General features: G+C 39.7%; 1 pseudogene; it reads left to right on the top strand.

The window, feature by feature from the left end:
- The first annotated feature begins 1048 nt into the window (after positions 1 to 1048).
- On the top strand, positions 1049 to 2828 carry LOC115834111 (annotated as a pseudogene).
- Positions 2829 to 6650: the final 3822 nt, after the last annotated feature.

Below are 6650 nucleotides of genomic sequence, written 5' to 3'. Positions count from 1 at the left end.
AGCTGGAGAAAAAAAATTGAGAAAATTATAAGGAAGAGAAAATATACTTATTACTCATTAAGAAGTTGATCACCATAAGGGTCTTCATCTTCACTGTCTTCACATTGAGTAGGCTGAAGAGGAGGAAGAAGAGAAGACAGTGTCTCAGTAGTGGCAGAGGCAGAAACCAAAGAAATGGAGTGGGAGGCAGGAGAGGCAGGCAAGCTAGGTGAAACTTTCATTGAAAAAAATCCACTTATAAGTGGACCCCCAAATTTCAAACCCTTGTTGCTTAAGGGTCAACTACATGTTTTGAGTATTTAGCATTGATCTGTGGCTGTGTTCCATTTTGGTTTCAAAGGAGAACCTGAGACCTTAAGCTTCTCTGTCTCAGAAGTTTCCTTCTTATCTGGCTGAATGAAAATGTATGTAACAACAGTGTGCCATTCTGGATTTTCTTCTACCCACTCACCCCCATCTTCTCCAGCGCTGCCCAGCAAATCTTAAGAAGAAGATTACTCTGAGTTATCACAAAGGAGTCTCCTATTCTAGAGAAGTGAGAGGTGAAAAAGAGAGGAAGGAGGGAAATGCCCTAAGGACAGGAAAGGGAGGGAGGATTTGTTCCCAGGGACATCAATAGCCAGGCCCTGTTCCATCTCTGCACTCCCTGTTGTAGGCAGAATCTAAGAAGGGAATGGCTGCCTCAGCACCCTCAGCACCAGAGCTGACAGGCTGAAATAGACTCCTTTGGTTTGAACAGAAGTTCAAAACCTTTAGTGCCAGTGGGCATTCCCTGTAAGACCCTGACTGCATCACTGGTGACAACTACTGAGTGAGGTCGCAAAGGCTTTGGCTGAGTTTTCTTCTCTCAGCAAGAATCCCAGGATATCTGTATGCTTTGAAGAGGCCAGAGGGGGAGAGGGAGGAGATGACACTCAGTAACTTTAAATTAGGATCATGTATGAGAGAATGGAGAAACTGGGCTTGAACATGTTAAATTTAGATAAAAGTAGCATTGCTGTATCCCCAATAGAGTTGAATAAAATGTGTACTGAATTTAACAAAAAAGGGAGATTTCTCAAGAAATATCTTGGATGAAAATCTGAAACATTTGTATGACTGTGTGATTATCCCTGGGCCTAAAAGTGTAACCGAGGTTGTTCTTTGCAGGACAGAGTTGGTGCAAATGGAAAAGCCCCAGCCAGTGAACCCAGAACTCACTTCCTGGCACATCACCGGAGTGCTAGATATGCTCAACAAATTCAGAGGTAAGAGCCAGCTGCTTGGCAGTACAGCCTCAATTTCTGTTTAGTGGATTCCTTGGTTGAGCCATTTCCCATTTTAGTTCTAATTTCTGTGAATTTATATATATTGTAGAAATAATATTTATCATAAAAATTAGAAAGCTTTGACCAAGCAAATAACTAAAACTTCCATGAACAGAACAACTTTACTGCTGTAAGATACATTTCACAACAACTGGAAGCTGAGGGTTCTATGAAAATGGCCCAAACTTGTAAGGCAGCCATTAGACAACAGAGGGCTAAAACCAGGATTAGACTGAATGAAGCAGTGGCTGACCAGGTCATGTAAAAGCAGAACATGATCATTATTTTCAGAAACTTCTAAACTGCACATGGATGGAAGTCCATCATATTTTGATGTTTAAAAATGGAGGAGGTGAGGCCTGGCAGAGTGGCTCATGCCTGTAATCCTCTACGGTTGAGGCGAGCATATCACCTGAGGTCAACGGTTGGAAACCAGCCTGGCCAACATGGCAAAACCCCATCTATACTAAAAATACAAAAATTAGCTGGGCATGGTGTCACATGCCTGTAATCCCAGCTACTCGGAGGCTGAGGAAGCAGAATCGCTTGAGCCCAGGAGGCTGCAGTGAGCTGAGATCACACCACTGCACTCCAGCCTGGGCAGCAGAGTGAGACTCTTTCACAAAAAAAAGAAAAAAAAGGAACAGGCACATTTTATATCCCATTAAATAAGAGCATCATAGCAGCGTGAAGTCTATTTGTTATTTATATTGAATACAAACAATGCAAGTGGCATTTTCTACTAAATAAATGTGTTACATATATCTTGAAACAAATCATGCAAAGCCAGACATTAAATCACTGATTCACACAATTGATGATATGTTTATTTGTTTTTCTGTGTGATTTTAAGGATTCTCCTGTGCTGTAGAAGTCATAATAACCCTTGATCTTCATAGATGAGAGTCTCCAAAGTCTTTTTGCTCCCTGTATTCTGTCACTTACAGGAGGTACAAATAAAGCCAGTACTGGGCAGATAACATCTGACCCCACGTAACTCCTTGACCTGATTTTTGTTCTTCTTGCAGTGGATGATCCTCTGAGTAAGGAAAGGGCAAGTCACTATATGAGCCTTTCTGAGGATGCGAGAAATGTGATATTTGGAGATGACCATGATGGTGCGCCCGGGGAGTCCCAGAGAGCAGAGAACTTTGCAGCATGGGGAGCTCAGGCCTTCTCCTCCGGCAGGCATTACTGGGAAGTGGATGTAACTCACTCCTCCAACTGGATTCTGGGAGTCTGTAAAGATTCCAGGACAGCAAACACAAATCACGTTCCTGCTTTTGAGGAAGCATTTTTCTATTTTCTTCAAAGAGAAACAACCTTTATAGCCTCTCCAACATCTTTCTTCCCTTAACTCACTATGTGCAAAGACCTTTGGGTCGGGTTGGGGTGTTTCTGGATTATGACAACACAGTTGTGAGCTTTTATGATGTTTCAAAAGGTTCCCTCATATACAGCTTTTTCCCTTCCTCTTTGTCTTCCCTTTTGACACCTTTCGTTTGTATTGGTTCCCCATGAAAGTCAGGTTTCATTATGATTTCTTAGTGAGCTCTCTTGCCTGAAAAAACTTCCAATCTCAAGACCTTCTCATGTGAGACAGTAGGACAATGTGTGAGCATCTTTGAGCTCACTGTAACTTCAGGAAACAAAATTATTATCTGAGTATGAAATGGGATAACCACATTGAAATTATACATTTGTTTCCTAAATTTAACTTTAATAAAGAGTTGTGAAAAACCATAACTGTCTGATTCCTGGACATTTTATATACCCCAAAATGAAACCCAAAACTCTTTATCATTACTGTCTATTCATTGCGCCTTCCCCACCCACTCGACTCACAATCCCTTTTGTACTTTAGATCTTTGTGGATTTTGTATTGTAGACATTTTATGCAAAGCAAATAATACAAAATATGGTCTGGATCATCAGTTACTAAAAATTGCTGATTTTTGTAAATGTGTAAAATATATTAGTTATAAGAGTGAACTGAATTGTCTTACTGACATATACACTCAATTACAGTTCTTGGTTTCAATGGCCCTTGCATGCATTCCAAAGTAACATTAGAATGTAAACTTAGACTGGAAAAGCTTTGAAGAAGTTTGTTTTGATGCAAATAATTTTTAGCTGAACAAATTCTTCTTTTTTTTTTTTTTTTTTTGCTTCTAGCATAGATTATTTATTTATTTTTTGAGGCTGTGACTCCCTCTATCTCCCAGGCTGGAAATACAGATGCCTGTCATGGGCTCACTGCAACCTCCACCTCTTGGGTTCAAGCGATTCTCAGCCTCCTGAGTTGCTGGGATTACAGGCCCGTGTCACCACACCTGGCAAATTTTTGTATTTTTAATCAAGACCACAGGATTTCACTATGTTGGCCAGGCTGGTCTCAAACTCCTGACCTCAAGTGATATGCCCGCCTCGGCCTCCCAAAGTGCTGGCATGACAAATGTGAGCCACCAAACGCAGCTGATTCTTCTCTTCAATATTCTCATAAATGCTGGATTCAGAAAAACTACTGGTTTGTCGAAGTCATTTTATTATCATCTATGTTTTCTTCAATGTTAACTTCAAATTGGGAGTCTTGGTGATAAACGATCAGTAATTGTGCATTGTCATTCATGATAAATTTGGTCCATCCTGACTATGTGCCATTCTTTGCAAAGGATAAACAGCTTGTGAGTCAGATCTGGAGTTAATGAAAACTTCAGATTCCGTAAGCAAATAAGTAGGGACGCTATGTTTAAATTGTCTGAAACCATCGTTGCCTCTGGGATATTTCTCTCTTATTGGGAAGCTAACTCATATGGCTCTAGAAATAGTGTACTCCTACGTGTTGTTAAGGGTCTGTAGGTAGGTAAATCTTCAATGCTTTCAACGAATTTCCCTTTTCTTAAAAAGTCTGTGAAAACCATCTTTTAAAACTTCTTGCTTCAAAGTAATTTTAGAAAAAAAGAGGGAACAAAAGCCAGAGGTGGTGGTAAAGGCTATAGCCAAATTGAAGGGTCGCAGCAGCATAGGAGGTAGGAGGCTCAGAAGAAAGCCAAGCAGAAAACATCAAAACCTCTGGAGGCTATGCATGCGCCTTGTGCTTCTCTTGAAGCCTGACGCCAGCGGTGAGTCCAGCACATCTATGGTCCTTCAGTCTTGCGGTCTCCAGATCCCTCAGTCCCGTATTACAAAAATTAACAGCACCTTAATAGGTTCTACCTGGAATATATACACTCATATTGTGGAAAGCTTAGAGACACATTTCTTCCCAAAACTCTTCATGGCTAGAGCTGTATCTAAGTAAGAAATACTTCAGAATAGGAAGGCATCCAGATTTCATTATTCAGTTTTGGTAGAGTTGGGAAGTGAGTTATTCATTTAAAATTATTCTTTATTATCTTCCCACCATTTGCCTTTTTTGTTTGAATGCTATTTATAAAATTTTATAAACTAAATATTAAAACGAGGAAATAAGCAATAATCAAAGTAGATGTCAACGGCCTGGAAAAATGTGCATGTCAAAACGTGGTTTCACTTAATTACCAGTATTCTTTCCACACAGCTTATCCTTTTGACTGTTAAACTTTTGGTAATAACTTTTTGGCAGACATCTTCCCATACTTGTAAACCACTACAAGGAAATAAATAGAGGCCCACACACAAATGTCCAAATGTTTAAAATGTATAACTCTAGCTAACAATCTGTCAATAAAGATTTTGCATCCTTTTTCTTTAAAAAATAGTATATAACTTCCTCATAACATAGAAGGCTGTGCTGAGTTTAGAATTGCCATATTGTTATAGGACCAACAGGTTGTACAGTAACAGCCTACTGTGCAGTAACGTGCCAACCACACTCAGACAGGAGATTTGCAGCAGATAATAAGTTGAATGATCACAGTGTTCTGAGTGAGAACATTGGAGGAGACCCTCAACTCCATCTTTCCAAGGAGTTCTGGGCTGGAATTTTTAAGGGGATTGTGGAAGGTGAGGGGCTGGAAAATTGTGTTTGATTGGTCACTGCAAGGGGGTATGAAATTATCAGGATGTGGACACTGCGTTATTCGGTGAGTCAGTTGCTTCTGGGGACTGTCAGCACCACAGAGTCTGTAGTTTAATTGGGATGCAGGATAGAACAGTTGCAGAGAACTATAAACTAGGGTCTACCTGATTCTAGGAAATAGGTAATAAATGACTATGAAAAAGCAGTTCAGAGATCTAGCTCACCTAATAATTTATTCTGAAAATGTTGCAAGTTTGGTTTATTTTTATTTCTCCCAGTCTCTTCTTCCCTAATTAATTTTATGGCTTTTAAAAGGATGGTTCCAAGACCTCAGCATGGAGCAATATTGGCTCATCTGCTCTGGGAAAAATAGGAAGAAAAAGGTAAGAAACTCCTTGTTCAGACAGGGAATTTGGGATTTGGAATTCCGAGAGGCACTCTAGGAGCCAGAAAACTTCACAGCCTTCTCCTCCAGCAGGGTTATATTGGGCAATTTGGAAAGGCCATTAGGAAGTGCTCTTCTGTGTTGGTCCCAGAGCAAGGGCCACTCTTTCTACCTTCACTCCTTCTTTCTGAAGCTGAGAGTTTGCTCTGTCCAGAGCAGTAAAAGCTTGTCCTTGCAACTCCTACTCTCTAACATTCCTTCTTCCAGATTTTACTTGGCTTCTTCTCCTGCTTTTGGATGGCTCTATCTACTGGTGTTGGAGAATTAAGAGATTTCTGCGACTTGAGGATTCCAAAAGATTATTTATCCCTCTCCCTCCACTATGCTTATGCATCCAGCTATATGATCACTTGGATATTACAGAGATTGTTTGCCTTTAGTCTCTGCCTTCTGACCCCAGAATTAAACCTGTCTTATCTCTGAATGGATTAATTCTGGAAAACTCCCAGATTTCAGTGAAGTCCAGCCAACAAATAGATACCTTTGGTGGAATCATCCAGATTACCCATGTACAAAGTGAGGCATCCTAGAAGCTCAGGCTCCTTCTCTTTCTTCTCTCTTCTTCTTTACCTTAACAAGTTTGCTACTTTTTATTTTCTTTTTTTGTAAGAGAAAGGTAAATATTTTTGAGAGCTATCGCTTTCAATTCAGCAAAATGGACCAAAAAATAATATGATATAACCATTCATCTAAAGACAATGTCTTGGTGCTATTTAGTTGCAGACTTCTTATTCTATGTGGTTTATGCATTTATTTTAATAATTTAGTTGCACCTACACATAATAACATCAGTATTTTTCCATATTGTCGGAAACTCACTATTATAATTCTTAATAGTTGCTAATGTGCAGATATCATCCCTTGTTTTTGCCGAATTATGGTTTAGTTATTTACTTCT

This window comes from Nomascus leucogenys, unplaced genomic scaffold (genome assembly GCF_006542625.1).
Source record: "Nomascus leucogenys isolate Asia unplaced genomic scaffold, Asia_NLE_v1 001741F_25824_qpd_obj, whole genome shotgun sequence".
In the NCBI taxonomy this organism is placed as follows: domain Eukaryota; kingdom Metazoa; phylum Chordata; class Mammalia; order Primates; family Hylobatidae; genus Nomascus; species Nomascus leucogenys.
Note: the sequence above shows the minus strand (reverse complement) of the source record. Positions and strands in the feature narration are given on the sequence as shown.